Genomic DNA, 6387 nt, shown 5'->3' with positions numbered 1-6387 from the left:
GCTCCGTAAGGCTGACACTAATCAGTAACATTAAACTAAAAATGCCAAGAGCTCATTGGTGATTTGAACCTGGGGTCGCTCACACTTTCATTAATCACACTCCTTAAACAAGAATCACACCCGTTGACCAAGGAGCCACTGACAGCAAGGTGTTGTATTAGCTCCTGTGGAATTTCACGGGCACCCACAGTGGATCATCCAACCCATAAACCTGAGATTAAAAGTGTCCTGTTCCACTGACTGAACTGTCACTTCTACTCTGTATCTTATTGGACGGATGCAGTTGTAGGCTCCTCCCCAGGGTTGGCAGTTTTTTCTCTGTGAACCAGCTTCCTCTCAGTTCCCAAATTTATCAGTAAATCCACTGACAAAATGTCCAAAGTGTTATTTGTTCCTCTCACTCCTCGACAATAAAATTTCGATCTCTTTGCTCTTTTTACCTTCCAAACATTGATATCCATTTTGCTCAGCATTTATTTCTCTCTCCTTTTTATTTAGTTCATGCATTTTCTTAGAAACATTTCATTTCAATTATTTCTGGGGCAAGAAATGAACAGAAGAGATTTGCTGCAATGATACCAGGGGTGAAGGATTTCAGTTATGTGGAGAGATTGGAGAAGCTGAGGTTGTTCTTCTTGGAGCAGAGAACGTTCAGAAGAGATTTGTCCAAGGTGTTCAAAATCATGATGGTTCTCAACACTTTAAATCAGGAGAAACTGTTTCCTGTGGCAAAAGGGTCAGTCAGCAGAGGACACAGATATCAGGTGATTGGCAAAAGAACTCGAGGTGACATGAAGAACCATTTGTTACACAGTAATGTGTTGTGATCTGGAATGCACTGCCTGATTGGGAGATGAAAGCAGATTCAATCGTAACTTTCAAAAGGGATATGGATAGATGCTGGAAGGGAAAATGTACAAGATTACAGGAAAAAGCCACGCAGCAGGACTAATTGTAATTTGTCTCCACCAAAGAGACAACACTGGCATGATGGACCAAATGGTCTCTTTGTTCGTCATTCTGTGATTCCATAGACATCATGTTGCTAGAATTCCCTCTGACTTGGAAGAGAATCAAACCGATTCGAGGTATTGTAAACACCACCCATGCCATGTTGTTTATTCTCTGTTTTTCACATTGGCTGCTCCTCGTTCTTTATGTGTTTCCAGCCTGGTCTGCTCCTCTGACCTTCATTCCTGACACTCTATCGACCGTGGCTGACTCATTGTTTGCAATGTTGTGTAATGGTGACTTCACCTTTAAGAAACTGTACCTTTAAGAGACCAAGCCACTGATGCAACAGATGACATCATCATACATATATCAGGAGACACCATTTTGAGAGACACATTCTACACATGTCTTGTAGAGAGCGCACACACACCAATGAGAAAAAGACCTGGGACCTATGATCATGCCATGTAGATAAGAAAGACAATAAATACTGTTTGTATTGAATCTGAATATAATGCCTGGGGTCATCATTTAATGTAGACGTAAGAACACAGCACGACACTATATTTTTCTGACATTGGGGATTAAAAAGAAGTAATCACACAGACAACCAGGGACATACAGAAGACTTACATTGACAATTCCAGATTTAAAGAAATAACAATCATCATGTGTACACAACAACAGCCAGTCTTTCCAGCCTTTTCAGAGATAGACAGCAACCCAGGGCCACACTGGAGCAAATGGCTCACAAGACTTGAACTCCTAATGATGGCACTCGCTATCAATACACCCCGAAGAAAGAGAGCGTTACTCCTACACTCTGCTGGACCAAAAGTTGACAATACCTTCAATACACTCAGCGACACTGGAAACGATAATGATTATGATGTTGCGATGCATTTTCTAACAAGATATTTTCAAGCAAGGGCAAATCCTCACTCTGAAATTTATGTTTCAGGCAAGCAAAACAATATGGTGCGAGACTCTTGACCACTACATGATGAGACTCAGAAGTCTGAGAAAGAGGCAAATAACGTGACGACGAGATTCCCCTGAGAAACGCACAAAACACAAAGACACAGAGGAAACCCAGAGAAAGGTCAAGGAAGACCAAGACAGAAGTCACAATCACATTCAAACATCCAATCATTGCAGTGGTGAGGATCCTTATTACAAAACTTGTCCTTCGAGAGGGAAGAAGTGTAAAGTATGCAGAAAAATGGGATATTTCACTATAGTATGCTGATCGAAGCCTGCAGGAAACATTCATAGATTTAAATGCCAGAAGGAAGATTACATATTTGCAGCACGAGAGAAGATTTTTGTTGCTCGCGACCACAAGTCCCGACACCTGCCCATGTGTGATGTGTTCAGAGGCAATTAGACAATATCTGCAGTAATTGACTCGGAGCAATGATCAACATAATGGATGCTCCGACATTCCACAAGTAACAGAGAAAACAGAAACTGTAATTAAACAAGCTGATATCTAAAATCTTCTCCCATGGATCAGATACTCCTCCACCAGTCCCAGGGATCATCCAAGTTACTTTTAAGTCCTCCCAGGGGTCCACATGTCAGACTCAGTTCCATGTTGTAGAATCAAGCAAAGAAAATGTGCTCAGTTCCAAAACTATCAGCAAGTTGAAGCTGATTACGATCAACATCACCAGAGGTCAGAACTACATTGTGAAAGAAGACAGTCTGACGAAGGATCCACAATATATACAAAGACATCGGCAAAGTAAAAAAGAAAACTTTATTTTAGTTTGTTCAGTTTGTTTCTACTGTGCCTACCCACTGTTTTTTTCATGTTTGTGATTGTGGCTGTTTAGTTTTTCAATCCATTAACACCCTATCTGCACTAATGCTTTGTCTTTCAGCACACCATTAACATATTGTTTCCCCTTTTCTGGTCAACTATTCTGTGGCCTTGTCCTATCTACACCTTCTCCTTTGTCATCTCTTGCCCCACCCCCGCTTTACTTGCTTATAATCTTTTACATTTCTAATATTTGCCAGTTCTGAAGAAGGGTCAGTGACCTGAAACGTTAACTCTGCTTCTCTCTCCACAGATGCTGCCAGACCTGCTGAGTCTTGTCAGCACTTTCAGTTTTTATTTCAGATTTCCAGCATCCGCAGCATTTTGCTTTTAAGAAAATCGATGAATCAGTTTCCTTATTTATTTCTGACAAATGATAGATTTGAGTTAGGTAAGGTACCAAGGGTTACAGAAACAAGCAGACAAATGGTGTTAATATACAGATCAGCAAATATCTAATTGAATGGTGGAACAGACTCGAAAGGCTGAATGTCCTGATCAAGTTCCTATGTTTCTCTTCATTGTCCAAACCCCAACAGTAAACGTCTTTGTTCTCTCCATAGACGTTGAATGAGCCATCGTGTGTTTCCAGTGTTTTGACTTGTTTAAAGGTCGGTTTTTGGGATGAGCCGATGGAATTTAAAACAGATATCCGGCTTCAAACTGCTATTAACCGAGGCCACGCCATTGTCGGATCATTTAATGACCACTCAAAATTCACCTGAGACCAGTGTTAGTGTGCAGCTATGAGAGGGGATTTCTGTTCAGTCAGGTCAGGGAACAGCAGTGAGACCAGTGTTAATGTGCAGCTATGAGAGGGGATTTCTGTACAGTCAGAATAGGGAACAGCAGTGAGACCAGTGTTAATGTGCAGCTTTGAGAGGGGATTTCTGGACAGTCAGGGCAGGGAACAGCAGTGAGACCAGTGTTAATGTGCAGCTATGAGAGGGGATTTCTGTACAGTCAGGGCAGGGAACAGCAGTGAGACCAGTGTTAATGTGCAGCTATGAGAGGGGATTTCTGTACAGTCCGAATAGGGAACAGCAGTGAGACCAGTGTAATGTGCAGCTATGAGAGGGGATTTCTGTACAGTCAGAGCAGGGAACAACAGTGAGACCAGTGTTAATGTGCAGCTATGAGAGGGGATTTCTGTACAGTCAGAGCAGGGAACAGCAGTGAGACCAGTGTTAATGTGCAGCTATGAGAGGGGATTTCTGCACGTTCAGGGCAGGTAACAGCAGTGAGACCAGTGTTAATGTGCAGCTATGAGAGGGGATTTCTGTACAGTCAGAATAGGGAACAGCAGTGAGACCAGTGTTAATGTGCAGCTATGAGAGGGGATTTCTGTACAGTCAGAGCAGGGAACAGCAGTGAGACCAGTGTTAATGTGCAGCTATGAGAGGGGATTTCTGTACAGTCAGGGCAGGGAACAGCAGTGAGACCAGTGTAATGTGCAGCTATGAGAGGGGATTTCTGTACAGTCAGAGCAGGGAACAGCAGTGAGACCAGTGTTAATGTGCAGCTATGAGAGGGGATTTCTGTACAGTCAGAGCAGGGAACAGCAGTGAGACCAGTGTTAATGTGCAGCTATGAGAGGGGATTTCTGTACAGTCAGGGCAGGGAACAACAGTGAGACCAGTGTTAATGTTGCAGCCATGAGAGGGGATTTATGTACAGTCAGAGCAGGGAACAGCAGTGAGACCAGTGTTAATGTGCAGCTATGAGAGGGGATTTCTGTACAGTCAGAGCAGGGAACAGCAGTGAGACCAGCGTTAATGTGCAGCTATGAGAGGGGATTTCTGTACCGTCAGGGCAGGGAACAGCAGTGAGACCAGTGTTAATGTGCAGCTATGAGAGGGGATTTATGTACCGTCAGGGCAGGGAACAGCAGTGAGACCAGTGTGAATGTGCAGCTATGAGAGGGGACTTTTGTACAGTCAGGGCAGGGAACAGCACTGAGACCAGTGTTAATGTGCAGCTATGAGAGGGGATTTTTGTACAGTCAGGGCAGGGAACAGCAGTGAGACCAGTGTTAATGTGCAGCTATGAGAGGGGATTTCTGTACAGTCAGGGAATGGAACAGCAGTGAGACCAGTGTTAATGTGCAGCTATGAGAGGGGTTTTCTGTACAGTCAGGGAATGAAACAGCAGTGAGACCAGTGTTAATGTGCAGCTATGAGAGGGGACTTTTGTGCAGTCAGGGCAGGGAACAGCAGTGAGACCAGTGTTAATGTGCAACTATGGGAGGGGATTTTTGTACAGTCAGGGCAGGGAACAGCAGTGAGACCAGTGTTAATGTGCAGTTATGAGAGGGGATTTCTGTACAGTCAGGGAATGAAACAGCAGTGAGACCAGTGTTAAGGTGCAGCTATGAGAGGCGATTTCTGTACAGTCAGGGCAGGGAACAGCAGTGAGACCAGTGTTAATGTGCAGCTATGAGAGGGGATTTCTGTACAGTCAGAGCAGGGAACAGCAGTGAGACCAGTGTTAATGTGCAGCTATGAGAGGGGATTTCTGTACAGTCAGAGCAGGGAACAGCAGTGAGACCAGTGTTAATGTGCAGCTATGAAAGGGGATTTCTGTACCGTCAGGGCAGGGAACAGCAGTGAGACCAGTGTTAATGTGCAGCTATGAGAGGGGATTTATGTCCCGTCAGGGCAGGGAACAGCAGTGAGACCAGTGTTAATGTGCAGCTATGAGAGGGGACTTCTGTACAGTCAGGGCAGGGAACAGCACTGAGACCAGTGTTAATGTGCAGCTATGAGAGGGGATTTTTGTACAGTCAGGGCAGGGAACAGCAGTGAGACCAGTGTTAATGTGCAGCTATGAGACGGGATTTCTGTACAGTCAGGGAATGGAACAGCAGTGAGACCAGTGTTAATGTGCAGCTATGAGAGGGGATTTCTGTACAGTCAGGGAATGAAACAGCAGTGAGACCAGTGTTAATGTGCAGCTATGAGAGGGGACTTTTGTACAGTCAGGGCAGGGAACAGCAGTGAGACCAGTGTTAATGTGCAGCTATGGGAGGGGATTTTTGTACAGTCAGGGCAGGGAACAGCAGTGAGACCAGTGTTAATGTGCAGTTATGAGAGGGGATTTCTGTACAGTCAGGGAATGAAACAGCAGTGAGACCAGTGTTAATGTGCAGCTATGAGAGGGGATTTCTGTACAGTCAGGGAATGGAACAGCAGTGAGACCAGTGTTAATGTGCAGCTATGAGAGGGGATTTCTGCACCATCAGGGCAGGGAAAAGCAGTGAGACCAGTGTTAATGTGCAGCTATGAGAGGGGATTTCTGTACAGTCAGGGCGGGGAACAGCAGTGAGGTGGAGAAGCTGTCGGTATCTGGGCAGGGTCTGAGTTTATCGAATAGTATCAAGAAAGAGCAATTATATTGGGACTGGGTTGTGTTCTCTCTCACACACAGACAGTTACTCTCCCTCCCTCTGTCTTGCTCTCTCTCACAGACACATACCCAATTTTTTCTCTCTCTTGTGAACTCTGTGTCATACTCTTTCTCTCTGCCCATTTTCCAGTAGAAATAGAAAGCCTTCTACTATTTTGGAGAATCTGGAGTTGTTCTTCTTTGGGAAGAGAAGGTTGAGATGA

This window comes from Heterodontus francisci, unplaced genomic scaffold, assembly GCF_036365525.1.
Source record: "Heterodontus francisci isolate sHetFra1 unplaced genomic scaffold, sHetFra1.hap1 HAP1_SCAFFOLD_97, whole genome shotgun sequence".
Taxonomy (NCBI): Eukaryota; Metazoa; Chordata; class Chondrichthyes; order Heterodontiformes; family Heterodontidae; genus Heterodontus; species Heterodontus francisci.
The sequence above is the reverse complement of the archived record's forward strand: the minus strand, read 5'-3'. Positions refer to the sequence as shown.